Source organism: Tenrec ecaudatus, chromosome X (genome assembly GCF_050624435.1).
Source record: "Tenrec ecaudatus isolate mTenEca1 chromosome X, mTenEca1.hap1, whole genome shotgun sequence".
Lineage (NCBI taxonomy): Eukaryota > Metazoa > Chordata > Mammalia > Afrosoricida > Tenrecidae > Tenrec > Tenrec ecaudatus.
This window is the reverse complement of record NC_134548.1, coordinates 87,312,746-87,334,423: the sequence shown is the minus strand read 5'-3', so window position 1 is coordinate 87,334,423 and position 21,678 is coordinate 87,312,746. Positions and strand designations below refer to the sequence as shown.

The following is a 21,678-nucleotide window of genomic DNA, read 5'->3' as shown; positions in this document are numbered from 1 at the left end:
GATTATGTTTTCTGTAACATTATTGAGCTCACTCATCACTTCTAGGGTTTTCAAACTTCCTTTGAAAGCATATTCTGTTTTCCTTTTTTAAAAACTACAATATATATTAAATTGGGTGATTTGGCAAACTTTGCTCTGGTTGAGAACTTAAGGTTTGGGATAAGTTCTGTTGATGCCATTGGGGCACAGTTTTACTGTTGGGTCAAATGGTAAACTCTCATGTTTCTCTCCTTTTTAGAGAATCTAGTATAAGAATATGTATAAGAAATCACCCTTTGATGCCAGGTGAGCTGTTTAGATGCTCCCTGTGCCACTTACTTGCTTTGCGACAAGTTATGTAGCCCCTCCATGGCTCAATGTCTGCATCTATGACAAGGGGGTATAATGTACCCACTAAATAGGGTTTACAGAAATGTTGAGTCGATCCCAAATCACAGCGCTATGACATAGCCCCATGTAATTTCTAAGGTTGTGACATTCCATGGGAGCAGACAATCACATCTTTCTCCCATGGAGTGGCTGGTGGGTTCGAGCCTCCTACAGTTTGGTTCGCAGCAGAGCACTTAAACACTGTACTGAAAGCCAGACTCACTGCCATTGAGGCAATGAGCACTGCCGCTGTGAGTTTCTGAAGCTGTGACTGTTCACGAGTAGAAAGAGCTTTCTCCAGCGGGGCAACTGGTGGTTTCAAACTGCAGACCTTAAGGATCCTAGCCCAGTGCGTAGTAACCAGTACGCCACTAGACCTCCTGTAGTACACTACAGAGACTCCTTTAACAGGGCTAAATATGTTAACTATGTAAATTGCTTAGAACAGTACCTGATACATATAAGTAATAAATAAAATGTCAACTGATGATATAAATAAGGGTTTATAAAACTCTGGTTAAAAAACCTTATGTTCAGCAGGCTATAGATAAAGTGTTTAAATTTTTTCCCTTTAGTGTAAGAATTACTATCCATTAAGATCACTAGTTTAATATGAGACCTCCTTCCCTCCCTTGTCTCTCCTCCTTCTATCCCTTTCCATGCTCAAAGTTTAGAAGACTGAGACCACAGAGGAAATGAAAGGAAAGAGGAATTGGTAATAAGTTTTTCTGTATGAGTACCTACTATGCTAGTGCTTTCTACAAAATTCATTTCACCTAATTCTCAAGTCAAGTGCTATTATTCCCTCTTTTATATTTATGAACCCTGAGGCCACTTATCCTTTTCTCTGAGCTATTGTTACGTTTCCACAATATCCTTCTCCCAAAGTAAAGCTAGAGACAGCTGTGCTAGCGCTCTACCTATGGGGCTACTTGCCCGGCCCTTTAATTTCCCAAGATGATCACTGTGTTTTACCTCTTAAGTTCCCTCCCTTACTTACCCTCCACCCACATATGAAAATGCTTGTGTGCATGTGACATTCGGATAATGGATAGATATGTGTCACCTGGAAACACAAGGAAGAAGGCTGACTGCTTTAGATGTAATCAGTTTATTTTATTTGGTTAGAGGTGAACATCGCCAGTATAGTTAAACATGGAGTATTGAGAGGCAGATGATGGGATAAAAGAACATTGGACGCAAGTTCAAACCCATTCTAAGTCAATTGTTAGCTCTATGACTTTGAAATACTTCTTTCAACACTATGAATTTATTTTTATTATGTGTAACATTGGGCATTAGGATAAAAATTACTCTTCAAAGCCCCGTCAAATGTTAGCACAATTTTATAATGGATACTAGTTTAAAAGTTAGAAAGGGAAACCGTGGTAGCTCGTAGGCTAAGTCCTTCCTTCTTGTTAGTTGCTATCAAATGAACATTGCCTGATGATGTGCCATCTTCAGAATTGTTGCTATGTTTGGGGTTAGCTATTGCAGTATTCCATCTCATGGAAGGTGTCTATCTTTTTATGATTATTTAGAGGTACCTTATTTGAGGGTCTAGAACTAGACCCTTAAGTCAGGATATGAATAGTACATCTTTTGCCACACTGGACAAAGCTCTATAGTAGTTGTAATTTTTCTATCAGTAGAATTTTAGCAGGATTTAAAATTGTTGAATGGTATAGTGTAGTGGTTTACTTAATATGACTCTTCTGCTATAATTTTTTAACTCCCACCAAATGATGGGGTAGGGCGATGCATTTGTGATGTGCTTGTGGCCCACCAGATAAGAGATAGCTTGCTGATTATGTCAATCAAGGTACCTGCCATTCTTCTTGTGGTGGAACAACACAAATAGGGTTTATGGACCCTGACTTGTGGATTTGTCAGTCTTACCATTCTGCCAGGCTTCAAATGAGCCATGCCAGAAGCAAAAAGGGGGATCACACAACCACCAAGGAAGAAGACCTAGGGGTGGAGCATATCCTTTGATCCAGAATTTCTACTGGAAATCACCACTAGCGAGGAGGAAGAGCTGTAATGCTGGACACATGATGAGTAGTAGTTACGGAAATGCAGTGCCAGGAGTGGAGCAGATCCAGGAGACATCCATGAAGGCTTCATGGTCTATGAATTGAGAAAGTTTAAGTGCCACTGGGTAGGGGTTTATTGGTGGAGTAGGGCACCTCATAGTCCTTGGCGCAGCTAAGTTTGCCAACCTATGGTACTTGAGCGAAGCGTCTTGTGGCCAAGGCTTCCTGGCGGGATGAAGGGCCTCTAAGCACTTAATTGGTACAAAAAGGGCTTTGTATTACTTACCAACTATGGCAAAAAGTGAGTTGGGGTCACAGGGCCAAAGGCCAAAGGCCAGGGAGACATGTATGCAGGGATTTCTGGGAAGATAAAAGAAGAGACTGTCTGTCCTCTGATTGAAGAACTTTATACTTCTGTTCATGAATTGTACCTTATTACTTCCCTAAGAAACTCCATCATCATGAGCTTTGTCTGAGTTTTCTGTGGTCACTACAATGGCCCCAACAGAGGAAGAAAGAGTAGTGTGGGAAAACTATGTCCGATTTGGTAAAAATAATTAAATAAATAAATAAAAGGAAGTGGAGGCCTGTGAAACCTCCACCTCATAGAAATTGAACGTGATCTGTTGATCTTTATTTCCTGCCCCTTGTGAAGTTAGAAGACCTCAGATACCACAGCAATGCCATTTTTACAGAAGGTGTGTTCATGGAGAGGACGATAAAGAAATGAATAAAGTAAGGACAGGATTACATTTCTGTAAAAGACTCAGGTTATCAGAATTAGGAGGGTAAAGCTATTATTGAAGAATACCTGAAGACCATTACAGTCTGGTTTGGTTTTCTTGTTTGGGCCATCGTAGTGGTGACATGTAGGCTGATAACTGCAAGGTTAGCAGTTTAAAACCCTAGCCCCTCCAGTGGGATAAAGACGAAACTTTCTACTCCCGGAAAGAGTTACAGTCTCAGAAACCCACAGGGGCAATTCCACCCTGTCTTGTAGTGTTGCCATGGATTAGAATCGACTTGAGCGAGTGAGTAGGAATGACTTGGTTTATCCCTTATTGAAATTTTGAAACAAATAGATTTTGAAACACATAGGTTATATAATAATGAAATGGTACATTATTATTCATAAATTTAGCTTTTGATATTTATCTGTCTTTTATAAAGACTTCAGATTCCTTAACAGCTGAAGTTTACTCAATTGTATTTTTAAAATGTTACTAGAAAAAATCAATTTCATTAGAATCTGTACATAAATTTTGTCACTTGCTAATTATTTAATTTGTTGATCTTGATGTAAGAGGAGACTTCCTATCAGATAATTATGACTCTATAAGCTCTTCTTTTCTGGTTCCTTCAGAACTAGCACCCTGTAATAGTGTTGACAAGGGATAGGAATTAAATAGAAATGAGCTGGATTTTCCTCTTTGTTAGGTTTATTGGTAAAATTAATGTATTTTAAAATTTGAGGATGAAGGATAGAAATTAACAAAAAAGATCTATAATGGAAAAAGTGACTAGTAGTTCACAAGGGAGAACATTAAAGGTTAGGTACAGGATTTGTAAATATTAAGTGTAATGCAACAAATTGATCAAAGTGAGCTAGAAATTTTAACATAAAGATGTGTAAAAACTTGGAGTGGGGATACTGTTTAAAGTGTTGTAAGGAGGCTATCCAGACCTGTTGACATTGATTTGGTTCCTACTCAGAGGAACGCAGAAGGAGAGAGTAGAAGTGCCATATAAGGTTTCCAAGGCGACGGTCTTCATGGAAACAAACCCACATCTGTCCCCAAGAAAGGGCTGGTTGGTTTGAGCCTCTGACCATTGGCAATATAGCTGAGTCCTTTAACCATGATGCTACCAAGGTGTCTATAGAGTTGGTCTTTGAACAAAAGTAATTTGAACAGTGTATACATGAATTTTATTTAAACCATTGTGTGATGTACTCAATTCTGTGTGAGCTAAGTGCCACACCAATACTGGAAATGTTCCTTAGAAGTAGAGAAAACCCATAACATTGTAAGTAAATTTAAATTGCTTGATTGAGGTCTGCATCTGCGGTTGACTGACATGTAAAGATAACTGAATCTAGTGTAAACCCTTTTAATGACAAAAAAGTATATTAAGAAGTCAGGCATTAAAACCTTTCTGTTTTTAATGAAAAAGCTTTATATCTCATATAGAAAATGCAGGTTTTATGTAGTTTCAGTAGGTTTAATTCATATAATATACAAAATGTGTTCATTCTTTATCTACTTCATAAGGTTATGGTCAGTGAGAAGCTCTTACTAGTTAAGTTTTGAGGGAGTTAAAAGTTCTATTTGTAGTTTTGACAGAGCACACAAAATACCTCTTAAATAAGCCTGTTTAAAATTTTTTTTAGAAAATCATTTTATTGGGGGCTCTTACAGCTCTTATAACAATCCAGACATCAATTGTATCAAGTAGATTTGTACATATGTTGCTATCTACATATGTTGCCATCATCATTTTCTAAGCATTGATATTTTGGTCTAGGTTAAAGGTAAATTCAAAAGTTCCACATGGTGCAATAGTGAAGTAGTTGACTGCAAATCAAAATGCTCACAGTTCAAAGCCACTCAGCAGCTTTGCTGTGAAAGAATTGGCAATCTGCTTCTAAAAAGATTACAGCCCAGAAAATCCTATGAGACAGTTCTACTCTTTTACGTGGGGGTCCCTTAATCAAAACCTCACTCGGTAGCAGTCAACAACACCAAAGGTAATTTTATAAAACTATAGTCTCTGAACGCTGTCAACTTTAATGAAGTTAACATCCTTATGATCATGTCAAACTAAATTTGTTTCCTTTTTATAATCGAATGGTATAAGGCAGCTATTTTAAGAAACAATGTATAAAATCTTGAGCTGTGTTCATGGAAGTATAGTTTCCCGATCAAAGGAGATAATTTACTATTTTCTGGGATGATCATACCAAGGGAACATTTTGCTCAGTTGTTATTGTAATTTTAAGAGACTCAGTGCTTGATCAATAAGAGAATTTTCAGAAGACAATAATTGCAGCCGTGAGTTGGTAAAGGGGTGTTTTTTGTTAGAGAGTGGTAGGACAGAAAGGTGCCAGGAAATTGTCTGTAGAGAGTCACATGTTGAGAGCAGGTTTAAGGATCGAATAATAGACCAGTTCCTGAGTATGATTCATGCACCTCATGTGTGTCAGGGTAGATCTGTGCTCCCTGGGGGTGCCAAGAGTGGATTCTTCAGAAGTAGTTCCCCAGGTATTTCCGCCAAAGCTCCTCTGAGTAGATTTTGTCCTAGAGAGAAAATATTCTATAAAATTGAAAGGAAGAAATTTATTGAAAATCTAGAGATAGTGTGGACTGGCAGGTTGACCAAATTCAGAGACGGAAGGAGGCTATTCTGATGGACAGTGAAGCAGCAAGCATTCTAGTTCAGCTGAAACAGGAATTCAAGCCCCGAATCATGATTCCGTGACTGACAGTGATTGAGGCAAAGACTGGATAGGTCAGAGGAGGGGGTTTAACAGGGATTGGTGGACAAGTATATATGATTATGTAACTAGTTAAGTACACATACCTGCAAGTATGTGCTATTAATTGCAGGATACTCACAGGACAAGAACAGTACATGGTTTCTGGAAATCTACTTTTTAAATTATTTTCTCAAGCATGTCAATTCTAGGGTCCCCTGCAAAGATTGATTGCTAATGCTATATGTTGAGAGCTTTCTGGCATAGGCTATTACATTTTACATCTGTTTGACCATAGAAGAAAGAACTGTTGAGGATTGATCATGGTATCTTTCATCTGCGTGGGCACAGAGAAGATATTTCTTTTATGGTTTTTAGTTAGGTTAGAGACAGTGTTGTTAGAACAGGCATTCATATCCTTGGGCTCCACATCCCCCCGGTAGAGTCGTCTATGTGCTTCCCATGTCTCAGGTCAGACTTCACCATCTGACTGTTGGGCTGGAAGCAGGAGCTGGGGATCTCGGCCACAGAGAGCTGTTCGTGATAGGCTTTCTCGGCAGAGTTGAACGGGGCATAGGTGAGCAGGGGAATGCGGATGCGGGGGTAGGGAACCACGTTGGTGTGGAACTCGGTGAGGTCCATATTGAGGGCCCCTTCGAAGAGGAGAGAGGCAGTGATGGAGGACACAATCTGCCTGATGAGGCGGTGGAGGCGGGTGAAGGTCGGGCGCTTGATGTCAAGGTTCCGGCAGCAGATGTCATAGATGGTTTGTTGATCACCATGACCACACAATCGGAATTCTCCAGCGAGGTGTGGCTCGTCAGGATGGGGTTGTCGGGCTTCACCACCGCAGTGAACACCTGAGGGGCTGGGTAGATGGCAAACTCTAGCTTGGATATTTTGCTGTAATCTAGGGAAAGTCGCTCCATCAGTAAAGAAGTGAAGCCTGACCCCATGCCCCCACCCGAACTGTGGAAGATCAGGAAGCCCTGCAAGCCCGACCAGGTATCTGTCAGCTTCCGTCTGCGGTCCAGAACCATGTTGATGCTCTTTTGCCCACCGCGTAATGGCCCCGGGCATAGTTGTTAGCTGCATCTTCCTTGCCTGTGATCCTCTACTCTGGATGGAAGAGCAGGCGGTAGGTTCCCGCCCGAACCTCATTCACAAAGCTCAGCTCCAAGTCCACCGTGAAGACCCGGGGTACGTCTTTGCCTTTGCTCCTCTCACAGACAAAAGTGGTGAAAGACTCAGCATCGTTGACCTTGCTGGTGCCATCCGTCTGGATGCCCTGTTCCAGGCAGAAGAGCTCCCAGCAGCCATTGCCAACCTGGACTCCTGCTTCGCCCACATGGACTGAAATGCATTCCCGCATTGTGACTGCTTTCCCGCCCCAACCGCTCCAGATACGGCCGCCCGTGCTGTAGTAGGTTGTAATTTTTTGACAATCGTAGTGCCAATAGATGGCACTCGTTAAAATAAAAAAAAGTTCAATTTGCTCAGAAAAAAATGACTTGTTTTTCTTAGTCAATTTTAATGCCAGTAGATGGCAGTGTTTGGGGCAAAATCAAATTACAATGAGACCTGAGGTTGTTTTAACTAGAGGCCTTCACATTCTAATAGACTGCTCAAAAATTACCTCTGTACATTAAAAAATATCCACCCAACTCTGTCAATTAAGATTCTAAAGAATGATTAATAACTGCATGTCAAGTTGACTGCCTGAGAAAGTCGTGGTTCCCTTGGTGGATACATATGTATGTCACTGGTACGCTCGTGGGAGGTCAAGCTTAATCTTCAAACATAGCATTCCCCATCTTCCCAAGGAAGATGTTTCTTAATACACAGCCTGTACATTTCACATAATTAGCTCTGATGGTGTAGTGGTTACATGGTAGGCTGCTCCCGTAAACTCACTGGTTTCAAACTAGCTGTCCATGGGAGAAAGACGGGGCTTTCTATTCCCTTAAAGAGTTAGTCTTGGTCGCTCACAGAGGCAGTTCTACCTTGTCCTGTACAGTCACTGTGAGTGGCGGTAACCCTATGGCGGTGGGTTTCGAGTATTAGAAAATTGCAAAAAGTTCAGCTGCATTGGCAATTATTGACCACTAGATGTCAGTCAGTGCAATTGAGATTTACTTGGCTTTACAGTGATGATCAGACAGGCTGAAAAGGGAATGTGAAAAAAGGAAATGGACTTGACAATGAATTTGTACTTTGGTACTACACTTGATCTTAGCCAAAACGCTATAAAGTGATCAATTTGAACGTTGACAAGGGCATCAAACACCATAGTATGGAAGCTCAGTATTACTAGAGGATTCACCCTGTACTTCTGAGTGGCAGAGAGGTGCCTGGAGCATAAATAACTGATGGATTTAATATTATTACATCTGATACCTGATGCGTTCAGCATTTACATGTCTTGGAAATCCTGATGAGTATTCCATGTTTATGTCCTAAAATGAACACACACTCTCTTTAAAAGTATTCTTAAGAATAAATTTATTGGAAAGTACAGCAATATATCATATTGGGAAGACATTAAAATTTACAGAGCAAGGATGACCAGTCTATTGGTAATGAAGAATCATACTTTCCAGTATAGTTGAAACAGGGACCCAGGGCAGAATATTTTAATCAACTGAAAGTCGAAGAGCTAGACTTTAGCAGAGTTTGGTGGATACCATGTTGGATGCCAAATTGGTAAAGGGTACAAAATTATAGGTGTATCTGTAATTCATTTAATTATAAGATGCTTACACAACATCAGGAGGGCAGATTTTTCTTGGAACTTCCCATTACAATTATTTTCTCCAGCACTTCTGTTTCTGGAAGCCCATTGTAAAGAAAATTATTGAAAATTATTTATTGAAAATTATTCAGTGTCCTAGGAACATGCCATATACCACGGAACAGTGGTGACTGTGCATGAGGTGCATTGGATAGGAATTGAGCCAGTCTCCTTCATAGAAGACAAGCATTTCTATGATTAAATCCTTGTGTCTCTATTTTAGGATTTATAAGAAAAGTAAAACATACTGCCATCTAGTGGATTTTGCCTCATAGAGACCCTACATAACTTTTCTGCAGCTTTATAATTTGTATGGGAGCAGTTTCAGCATTCTCCCTCAGAGATATGATGGGTTTACACTGCCAACCTTGTGGATAGCAGTCCAGCCATATGGCAGTAAGTCTCATAGAACTTAGCCGAGTTCAACAGAATAATTGAATATTCTATAGAAATATCAATTTTCTTTGCCCTAGAAACGTTTAGGTGGAAGTGAATGGTGATCTGGTTACATGCTTCCGTTAGGTGCCATGGAGTCGAATCTGAGCCGTAGCGGCCACATACACAAGAGAACGAAACTGCACAGTCTGTGTCGTCCTCACAATCATTCCCAGGCCTGAGCTCATGGATGCAGCCACGGTGTCAATCCTTCTTGCTGAGGGCCTCCTCCTTTTTGCTGTCCTTGCACTTTACCAAACAGGATATCCTTCCCCAGGGTCTGATCGCTCCTCACAATATGTCCAAAGCATGTAAGACAAAGTTGTCCATCCCTGTCTCTAAGGAACACTTGGACCTTTTACCACTACCGATCAGTTTGCCCTTTTAGCAGTCAATGGTACTTTCAATATTCTTCTCCAGCACCACAATTCAAACGCATCTATTTTCTATGGACTTCCCAAATAAGAACACTGAATAAGGGTCCAACTTTCACATGCAATGGAGATTTTTCTTGTTTGGGTCAGGAACGCCTTAATCCTCCAAGCAACCCCCTTACTCTTCAGTACTCTAAAGAGGTCTTGTGCAGCAGCTTTACCTAATACAATACATCTTTCATCTCCCGACTGCTGCTTCCATGAGCATTGGTTGTGCGACCAAAGAATACAAAATTCTTGACAGTGTCAACGTTTTCTCCCTTTATCACGATGTTATCTGTTGGGTCATTATTGAAAATGTTGGTCTTCTTTACATTGAATTTTAATCCCCACTGAAGGCTGTAGTCATTTATTTTCATCAGAAAGTGCTTCCATTCCAACTCACTTGCAGCAAGCAAGGTTGTGTCACCTACATACCACTGGTTTTTCATAAGCCTTCATCCAATTCTTCATACAGTAAAGCTTCTCTAATGATTTGCTCAGCATACAGATAGAACAAGTATGGTGAGAGGATACAACCCTGACCTATACCTGTCCTGATTTTGAACCATGCAGTATTTCCCTGTTCTGTAGGAACAATTGTCTCGAGTCATATACAAGTTCTAAATTAGCACAACGAAGTGTCCTGGAAATGCCATATTTCTCAAGGTTATCCACAAATTATTATGATCCACACAGTAGAATTCCTTTGCATACTCAATGAAACACAAGTAAACATCTCTCTGGAATTCTCTTCTTTGAGCCAAGATCCATTTGACTTCAACAACAATATATTTTGTCTGGCATCCTCTTCTGAATCTGTTTCAATCTTCAGGCAGTTCTCTGTCAATGTTCTGCTGCAGCTGTTGTTGGATGATGTTAAGCAAAATTTTACGTGCATGCAATATCAATAAGATTATTCTGTAGTTTGAGCATTCTGTGGGGTCACTTTCTTTTGGATGGGGCACAAATATGCATCTCTTCCAGTCAGTTGGCCAAATAGCTGTCTTCCAAATTTCCTGGCAGAGGACGAGTGAGTGCTCCCAGTGCTTCTTCAGTTTGCTGAAACATTTCAATGGGTGTCCCTTCCAGTCTTGGAGCCTTGGTTTTGGCTAATGCTTTCAGTGTAGCTTGAACTTCTTTTTCAGCACCATTGGTTCTTGATCTTGTGTTACCTCCTGAAATGATGGAATACCAACGAGCTCCTTTTGTACAGTGACTGTGCATTCTTTCCATTTCCTCTTGATGCTTCCTACATCATTCTGTATTTTGCCTGTAGAAACTTTCAAAATGGCACCTCAAAGACTGGATTTTTTTTTAGTTCTTTCAGTTTCATATATGCTGAATGTTTTTCCCTTTTGGTTTTCTTATTCTAAGCTCTTGCACATTTTGTTTTATTTGACTTTGTCTTCTCAACGCGACCTTTGAAATTTTCTATTTGCCTCCTTGACCTCATCATTTCTTCAATTTGCTCTAGCTACTCTGCAACTAAGAGCACGTTTCAGAGTCTCTTCTGACATCCACTTTACTCTTTTCTTTCTTTGCTGTCTTTTTATATGGTTATAGAAAAGAACGCTTTAGCATGGGGGTGAGGGGTAAATAAAAATGGTTGTTCCTAATTTGGCAGAAGATCTGCCTTACTTGGAGAATTTTCTGTGAGTCAGCATTGGTTGTTTTTGGTTTGCATGTCCAAAGGTCACGGTGAAGGCATTTAGTCTTTACTGTGCATGTTAGGTGGGCTGGATCATATCTCAGCCAATTCTGCAACCCCAGCTACCTCCTTTTCTTAATTAAGCAAGAAGCTGGCTATTTGCCTAATGTGGTAGAGAGTCATTGGATATATCCCACATCATTAAAGTAACAGACAAGTCACTCTAAAATGACACTATAATCTTAACCATAGAGTTTACGATATGCAGTATATCACAAAATGTAGGGTTATGGCTAGAAGGACCATATTTATGTAGATCACTGAATTGTAGGCATTACTTGAAGCATAAAGTAATTTTGATCTATCACTGACATAAGCCACATCATATCTTGTGTTTCATAAGTGAACAATTTGGATGCACATCTTGCAAAATTATAATGAAGATTTTAGGGTATATGATAAATTTCAAATAGATTAATTTAAATTTAAATATGTTTTGTACATATACTTGATTAGCTTTTTAAATTAAAATTGTCCACATTGTTATATACAAAAAATGTATATTTCGACACCAAGTTTATGTCAAACATAAAGTTCTCAAGAAGTTATAAGAAAAAGTTATGTTCACATCTCCACATCAAAGAATATATTCTATAAAGATGGTTGGGACATGACTTTGAACAATACCCCAGATTAGAAACTCATGAATTTAATGTACTCCATTTTAAAAAGAGTTGCCTGTCCCTTAACCCTAGTGGATGGAGAAGTATACTTTTATTAACCCAACGTAACTTAGCATACTTGGTTACCATGTTGTAACCAGTAATTTTGGAATTGGTTTGCCATTTGACTTTAGGACTGTAAAACTATATTCCTTAAATAAAGGACAAAATAATAACACCCTTTATGACGCTTCTGACCTGATTAAATATAACCATGTGCATTATAACATCCATTTAGGCAGTGTCTGAACACATATACTATACACACATTGTCCCAAACCCCATAAAGCCTATTACATTAAAAAAATCAAAGTATATGGTTTGTAATAATAAATGACACTACTATGTGTATACATCAAAGTATTATTGTTGTATTATTATGTTAAAGTGTTGTATGTCTCTGGACATATTCCTTTGATGTTTGTTGTGAATAAAATGGTACACTACATTCTACAGACTAAGACAAGTATATGCCTAACTGAAGTTAGATACAATGGTTTCCTAACTGTCCCAACTTGAATACAGATCCAGTTTGAAGACACATTGGGGAAAGAAAATTATTTGTAATCCAGGGACTGCATGTAGATCTAGATCTAGTTAGATATGGAGGTAGCACAGTGTTTAAACATGTAATGCCGTATTTCACAGAACATACCGCCGGTGTTAATGGATGCCGAACTATGATTAATTATACACCCATTCCTCATTTATTGACATGTTAGGTCCCAAGGACTAGGTTGTTGGACAAAGTCAGCATTATGCCCAAGTTGGGATTTGTTCTTTTCTTTTGTGCCCATGCACACACCCACCCACATCCTTACCCATGAACCTTCCAACCCCTACCCAGCCATCTCACTAACCTGTCATGCAACCCACGTACATCTGTGTGTGTGTGTGTGTGTGTGTGATGGTGGGCATTCCCTCTCCACCATGCCTTCCTACTACTGTGTAATTTGTAAGGGCTGTAGGTGGTGGTTGTAGTCAAATATTGTCTGCCAATTGTTCTGTGCCCTGGTTTCACCCTCACAGCCTCACTCAGGTACTTTTAGGCACTCACCTGCCCTCTCGCTGTCTGCATAATGAAGTCTTATCATCCCACCATTGGCCTGTACCCTCTTTGTCTGACCAGGGAATCATGGAAGAACTAGAGAGGGCATTCTGTGGCTGGTTGTCTATAGTCCCTCATGTGGTATGGCTGTCACTGAGGCCCCTGGCTTATTTGGGGTAGCCTGTGGATGGTGCCCCAGGCCTGGTGGCATCCTCACACAGGGCCCAGTCCATTTGGAGGATCTCCCTGAGAACTTTTTCACAGTTGGAAATTTGAAATAACAGTGAGGCGTATATATGAGTTGTTAACCCCCCAAAATGGAATTGTACTGGGTGGAGCAGTGCTTCCAGAGTATGAATTGTTCCCACTAGGCCAACATCAAGCAAATCCCTCTGAGTTAGGGCACGCAGTGACGTCACCTGGGAAGGGTCTCTCTGGTCACAGTATTTTTTTTTTTTTTTTAGAAAAGGCAGTTTCGCTCAAACCTCATTTTTTGTAATAACTGATTTAAACGGCTGTGCAATTTTGTTTCCTGCTTGGGAAAATGCTGCAGAAACTGTTGTGATGTTGAACACAGCTTACAAGGACAGTGCTATGGGGAAAAAAATACTCAAGTGTATGAGTGGGTTTCTTCTTTCAAAAAAAGGTGAAATGGCAGTTGATGACAAATCTCATTCTGGAGGTCCGTCAACTTCCCGAATTGATGTGAAAATATTGACTCATAGTGCATTTGAGTTTGTTGCACCAGGTCCAACTGTTAATCAAGCTTTCTATTTCGAGGTTCTGAAAAGATTGCATAACAGTGTATGACAAAAAAGCCTGATTTGTCGAGGATGCGGGGCTGGGTCTGCCACGACGACAATGCGCCTGCGCAAGCAGCCATCTCTCTCTTTTTTTTTTTTACATTTTATTAGGAGCTCATACAACTCCTATCACAATCCCTACATATACATACGTGAATTGTATAAAGCATATCTGTACATTATTTGCCCTAATCATTTTCAAAGCATTTGCTCTCCACTTAAGCCTTTTGTATCCGGTCCTCTTTTTTTTTTCTTTTTTTCCCTCCCTCCCCGCTCCCCCCTCCCTCATGTGCCCTTGCTATTTTATAGATTGTTATTTTGTCATATCTTGCCCTATCCGGAGTCTCCTTTCCCCCCCTTCTCTGCCATCCATCTCCCAGGGAGGAGGTCACATGTGGATCCTTGTAATCAGTACCCCCTTTCCAATCTCCTCACTCTCCACTCTCCCAGCATCGCCCCTCACACCCCTGGTCCTGGAGGTATCGTCCACCCTGGATTCCCTGTGCCTCCAGCTCCCATATGCACCAGTGTACAACCTCTGCCCTATCCAGTCCTGCAAGGTAGAATTCGGATCATGGTAGTTGGGGGTAGGAAGCATCCAGGATCTGGGGGAAAGCTGTGTTCTACATCGGTACTACATCGCATCCTGACTGACCCATCTCCTCTTCTAAACCCCTCTATGAGGGGATCTCCAGTGGCCGACAAATGGGCCTTGGGTCTCCACTCTGCACTTCCCCCTTCATTCACTATGGCATATATATATATATATATATATATATATATATACATACATATATATATATATATATACATATATACACACACATATATACATACACATATTCTTTTTTTTTTGCATGATGCCTTATACCTGGTCCCTTTGGTAACTTGTGATCGCACAGGCTGGTGTGCTTCTTCCATGTGGGCTTGATTGCTTCTGAGCTAGATGGCCGCTTGTTCACCTTCAAGCCTTTAAGACCCCAGACACTATCTCTTTCGATAGCCTGGCACAAACCGCTTTCTTCGCCACATTTGCTTATGCACCCTTTGTCTTCGGCGATCGTATCATGAAGGTGTGCAGCCAATGATATGATTTTTTGTTCTTTGATGCCTGATAACTGATCCCTTCAGGACCTCGTGATCACACAGGCTGGTATGTTCTTCCATGTGGGCTTTGTTGCTTCTGAGCTAGATGGCTGCTTGTTTATCTTCAAGCCTTTAAGACCCCAGACACTATATCTTTTGAAAGCCGGGCATCATCAGCTTTCTTCACCACATTTACTGTTCACCCGCTTTGGCTTCAGTAGTTGTGGCGGGAGGGTGAGCATCGTAGAGTGCCAATTTAATAAAAGAAAGTATTCATGTATTGAGTGAGTGCTTGAGTAGAGGCCCAAGGTCCTTCCACCATCTTAATACTATACCTATAAATATAGACACATAGCTCTATTTCCCCATCCTCTTATATATATTTGCATATGCATGTCTTTGTCTAGACCTCCATAAATGCCCCTTGACTCCTAGCTCTTTCCTCCATCTCCCTTCACTTTCCTCCTGCCCTTACACTGTGCTCCGTCCCCACCTGGGCTTCAGCTATCCCTCTTCTGTACGCAACCTTACCCTTGATTATTCCCCACCAGGCCTGCGACTCCCCCCTCACAACCATTTTGGATTCCATGTTGTTCCCTTGTCCCTGTGTTTGTTAACACCACTTCCTTACTCCCCTACCTCCCCCCATCCCCCCGGAACTCTCGATCCCATTGTTTTTCCTCCAGATAGTTCATCCAGCCTGTCCTATTCAGACAGACCTGTGGAGGCACTAACATGCACGAAAACAAGAGAGGAAAACAAAACAACAGTATACAACCAGACAGCAAAACCACAAAAACAAACCACTGACAGAGAACAAAACAAAACACTTCACGAAAGAAAAGCTTGTAGTTAGTTCAAGGATCGTTTGTTGGCCTTCAGGAGTGTTTTCCAGTCCTGTCTTTTGGGGCACCACGCCCTGGCCACAAAGTCCACTTTCAGCATTCCCTGGGGACGTTGCCGCTCCATTCCCTTGCTGTTCCGCTGCACTCCCCCAGTGCTTTGCCTCGGTGTGGTGGGAACAGGTCAGGTGCAATTCCCACACTGTGTCTCCAATGCTGTCTCCCTTAGCCACTGAGGGGCATCATGTCTCATAGTGGGGCCAGCCATGTTGTTCTCTCTGCGGAATGGCTGCTCTACTCAGGAACATCATCCTCATGGCCTGGTGGGCCAGGCTATGCTCCACTCTCTCCTCCTGCCCCTTCATCTGCTCCCGTGTGCTCTGATTAGATATGTCCATCTCCCGGAGCTGCAGAATCAATGTCATCCTTTGTAACAAATTCTTTCGGGGGAGGGGCAGGAATCTATTTCATTTTTGGGGCTGGGGCCAGCCTCCCAGACCTCTCCACTGGTTCCCTACTCCACGCTGGGATATTGTATTCACTCCTTGCGGAACTGGGTTGAAGTCTGGTCCCACTTTCCCTGTGGAGATATAAACAATACCCTCCCCTTGAGTGAGTGCAAGCAGCCATCTCAATGCTATGCCTCTTATACTGCACACACTGTACTCCACTGACCTCGCTATGTGCAACTTCTTTTTGTATCCATGAATGATGAAGAAAATGAAAGGACAGCAATTTGATGACGTAGAAGAGATGAAGGAAAAAATGAGGGGGTGTCCTGTCAGTCATCCAAACAGATGAGTTTGAAAAATATTTGCACGTATGAAGTAGTAGATTTTACAAATGCATTGAGTGTAATGGAGTGTACATTGAAGGTGACAAGGTTGTGTTATAAACAAATTTAAATGCATAGCTTTGGCAGAGGGGAATTCTGGTTTTTTTTGGTGGGGTAACCCTTGTATATGAAAACTTTTAAACCAAGACATAAATTTTAAACTTATAACTACAAATAATTATAATGAATATGAATTGGTTTAATAATAGGAATAAAACATACAATGAAATAAAAGTAGACCATAAGCATGCATGGATATGTTCTCATTTATTTGTACAGAAAATACTTCAGTTATGAACAAGTTACTGTCCTAAATCTGTCTTTTGAAGTTGAGTTTGTACATTAAGTCAGAATCGTTCATTGTGGTTTGTTGTCTTAGAATATTGTCTTCTTTTCTCTCATAGCAACCCTATAAGGCAGAATAGAACTGCTCCTTTGAGTTTCTGAGGCTATAACTCTTTACTGGAGTAGAAAGGCTGATCTTTCTCACAAGGAGCAGCTGGTGGTTTTGAACTGCTGACCACTAGTGGGCTCCTATTCATATCATATAAGGTTACTATGATGGCGTTGTAGTATACTATGTGTTGGGCTACTAACTGTAAGGTCAACAGTTCAAAATCACCAGATGCTCCTTGAGAGAAAAAAGAGGCTGTCTACTCTCATAAATAGTGTCGTAAACCCAAAGGAACCGTTCTGACCTGTCCTTTAGGATTTTTATGAGTCAGAATTAACTTGATGGCAGTGAATGAGTCTTGAATCAGAATTGAGGCAATGAGGTAACTTTGTATGCATAACAAACATTCAAGAAACATCTTCAGGTATATTGAAACATTCTAGACATAATACAATAAATATAATAATGGTTTATGCATATCACAAAGTAGCAGCATTTGTTATTATGAACCATTGAATGTATATTCAATTTTTCAATGTAATAGCTTTTTAGGAGGTGGATTTGTAGCTATGTAAGTTGGACATTTGTAACTTGGGCCTACACATAGTTGTCGCATTTGAGTACTGTATTCAACTTTGGTACATGTTGGAAGATAAATTGTGTGTCTCCATGTGAATTATGGTTATAGTAGAAGTAAAAGGAAACCAGTCACTCAAATAGTGCATTTGATGGAGACTTCCTTACGCAATGTCCTGTATGTGCTTTTATTGTTCCTTTTGAGAAAAGGAAAATTGGCTTTGAACACTCCCAATCCACAAAAGAGCGACAGGAGAATTCTGCTGGTAGGCAACCTTTTGAGACAGGAGAGCCAATCCGGTCTTTCACACCAATTTAAAAATGATTCAAGAGCCAAAGATATATTTTTAAAAACAAATGAAATCACCATTATCTGATAATATCCTTTTAAATGTCATAAATAAAACTATGTTAGATTTATTTTCATTTTCAATTTCACTTCAGAGCCTCATGTGCACATTGCGAGAGCTGCATATGGCTTGAGAGCTGCTGTTTGCTGACCCGTGTGCGAGAAGGATGAGATCTACTTCTCTTTATTAGAATATTCAGATATTGGTCAAAATGAGCCCTTTTGTTGTTTCTTTCTATTCATTTATCAGTCATTAACAACAGGGGAAAAGATTCCTGGTAATGCACTGGAATTGCCTGCCATATTTTTATGCAAATAATGCATCAAAACTTGAACCCCCTTTGCTAGTCTGAGTAGACTAGAGAAACAAATGCATAGAAACTCTTATGTATATGGGAGAGTTTTATATAAAGGGCAATTGTACATCAAGAAAGCATCCCAGTCCAGTCCAAGCCCATAGGTCTAACATTAGCCCATATGTCTGATACCAATCTATAAAGTCCTCTTCAGACTCATGAAACACATGCATGATGCTGAATGCAGGAAGATCACAGGCCAGTGGGTGCAAAGTCAGTGGCGGTAGAAGCATCTCAGCACTGGCAGGGGTCTCCGTGTGGTTTCTCCAGTTCTCAGGGCTGCATCAGGGTAAGTCTTGTGGCTTCTCCTCAGGGATGTCTCACAGGAAGTCCGTCTTGTCAGTAGAGTCTCCAAGGGAGTGAGAGCAAAGTGTCTCCCACTTCCAAGAAGGAAAAATGGAGCTCCCAGAATTCTCAGGAGAACGCCATGCCCACCCAGAGGCCTCATGGTTATGTCTTGATTGACATACCAGACTCCACTACTTCTCTCATAATCCTCTCAAATTGACACCAGATTATGTATCTATCACCCCCTCCTTGCACATTAGTTTCTAATATTTGGTATGTGCTGTATACAACGGGGTTTCAGAGAATTTATGGAAAAATGGAATTAAATGATATTCCATTTGGATGCCCCTTAATATGTATGCACATATGTTATTTAACTAAGTGCATTAATTGTAAAATGCACAATGCTCTATTCGATACCTGAATAAAACAACAATAGTACTGGGAAACTGACTAAATGGAGAAAACATGCAAAAGTAAGTGTTTATGGAATTCCTAACTGAGTGGAGCCAAAGGTTTGCTAATGTTACCTGTTGACTGGACTGAGAAAAATGTACAGATTTTGTCATCTCAGGGAATACATAATTTTTTTTAATTTCTGAGGCTGTATGTGCAACACATTAGAACATATTGTAATTGTTCTGAGTAGCAAGGAACCCAGTAGCACTGTTGGGGTTGGGGTAGGTGTTGAACTGCTGACTGAAAGGTTGGTGGGTCAAAGTCCCCAGCTACCACGTGGGGAAGTTTTATAGATGGGGTTGCTGTGAGACGGAGTCACTCAGTGGCTGTGGTGGCTCAGTGATGACTCAAAATCAAAACTGAACCTATTTCTGACAAGTCCGTTCAACCTTATAGCAACCGTGTGGGACCGTGTAGAACCTGCTGCTCTGGGTTTCTGAGGCTGTAAGCCTGGCAGAGAGCAGACAGCTTCATCTTTCTTCTATGGAGCAGCTGGTGGTTTTGAACTGCAGACTGTGTGGTTAGCAGCCCAGTCAGTGTATGACGCACTACACCACCAGAGCACTGGCATTGATGACTAGGGGAAGACTCTAATGGAAAACATACATGTAAGATAAAAAGTATGCTTGAAAGTATTTAGTAACTATATACACTGATTCTTTAGCGACCTCCCTCAAGAAATACCTACAGATTCCTTACCCATTCGACCAAAATATTAGTCCGAGTAACTACAAAATGGAGGAAAAGTAAAACTGAAATGACATGGAGTCTGAAGTGACTAACAAATTTACTTTAAACATATGAACAAAATACTTCATGAAAAATTTTAAACACTTTCAACCCAAAGAGACTGGTTTCATTTCTTGTTGTTCTTTCTAGATTTTATCCATTTATGTACACATATCTTTACATAATTTAAGCCATAGTCCAAATCCGATCTTGTTTTATAGTTCTTAAAATGTCTACATTGCTATAGTTTTGTATATTTTCACTATTAATGCTTACATATTAGTACATTGCATAGTCTTTAATTATCCATTCCAGTTAAGTGAACTCATAGTTGTTTTCATGAACACACCAGTAAATATGTAGTGCATATACATTTTTTCTTGGTAATCAGGTATATATAGTCCTAGGGTAGGTTCCCAGGGATGAGACAGTAGATATTATATTTTTATGATTCTTAAAATGTGTTGCCCAGTTATTTTCCAAGTGGCTCATATTAGAACACAGTTCTAGTTGAAGAGTAGATGTGGGCCATTTCCATTTTCATTACCTGCATTAGATTTTAGGGTATTTTTCAATGCTAACTTAGTGGCTTCAAAACTGTACCTTATTTTCAATTGGATTTCTTTGACAGGGAAAGTAGAATATTTTCTGTGATTCTGGTCATTATTCATATTTTCTCTACTGTGCCTTATTAATTTCTTTTACCCAGTCATCTGTTTGGTTCGATGGTTTCTAAGTTTTATATGCATTTTAAATATTAAGATTTTGGTAAACTTATTGAAAATATTTCCTGATTTTCTTTGCAAATATTTATTAGTTTTTTGTACCGGGATTTTTTAACCTAAAGCTAAATTATATGTACTATAAAGATGTATAAAAATGCCCCACAGTTGTTCCATTAGAAAGTCTGCGATCCTACTTATTATGGGTTAAAATCATCATGTTTATATGCTAAATTTATCAGCTTTGTGTTTACATGCTAAGTTATATTCCTTTGAGAAACTCCAATTATTTGTTGGATGAATGAATGAATGATTGACTTTCCTCTCTGGTACCTGTTTATCTCTTTTCTCCATTCCCTCCTTCCTGCCTTCCTGCCTGTGGCTCTTTCTTTTCCTCAAAGTTTTCTTTTTAAGTTGTTTTCTTCTTTTTCCTGTTGATATTGTTTTTCGTAGGTTTACTTTTATACCTTCACGTAGTGGTTCTTAGCCCTGGGTAGTTTACTCTTCTAAGGGGACATTTGACAATGTCTGGAAACAATTTTGGTTGTTCTAACTTGAGAAGGGGATTTGTACTGGAATCTAGTGTGTAGTCCTCAAATATTGTTAAATACCCTACAATGGCCAGATAGTCCCTAAAACATAGTATAATCCAGCTCAAAATATCAACAGGTCCAAGATTGAGAAGCTCTGCCTTAAAATAACACATTGTTTTCCTCCATCCACATTGCAAAGTATAGACTGATAAAAGAAAATCAAAAGCAAGACATGTTTGATGAGAGGACAATATCTAAGGTTCCAAAGTGAGATACATGCACGTCTCACCTTATATCTATAGAATTTTCTGGGGGTTGAGATGAGTAGCCACTTCCAAGAAAAATCTTTGTACTGATGCTTATGCACATTCTACCATTATTTACTCATCTTCTCAATATTACAGAAATACTCAGATCTCTAACTTGTTTTTATGATTTACGTGCAAGATGTTGCTGATTTTGCCATTCATTATTCATTGTTTCATTTTGTCAGTTTAAAATGGACAGTGGATCTACCTTTGCCTGAAAGAAAGACTCCATTGCTCTTATGATTGTGAGACATTGAAAGGTTTCATATTTTTTATTGTGGCATGGTTCTAATTGTACTAATCTAGCTAGAACTCAACTCTTGCCTTAATTTTGGCTTGCTTAAACATAAAGCTATTATCACTTGTATTTATGCAGTGTGATCTTGATTCAAAATGACTTTGAATTTAGGGGATCTTACATTTTGATTCAATTAGAAGATGTTGGGTGTTAAATATTTTCA

The 21,678-nt window shown here is 40.0% G+C and overlaps 1 protein-coding gene and 1 pseudogene across 3 annotated transcripts in view; one reads left to right on the top strand and one right to left on the bottom strand.

The window, feature by feature from the left end:
* The window catches only part of LOC142435012 (bromodomain and WD repeat-containing protein 3), a 175,854-nt gene that overhangs the window by 49,301 nt on the left and 104,875 nt on the right, over positions 1–21,678 (top strand). The gene's annotated exons all lie outside the window — the stretch shown is intronic.
* LOC142434709 (tubulin alpha-8 chain pseudogene) lies at positions 6,149–7,264 on the bottom strand (annotated as a pseudogene).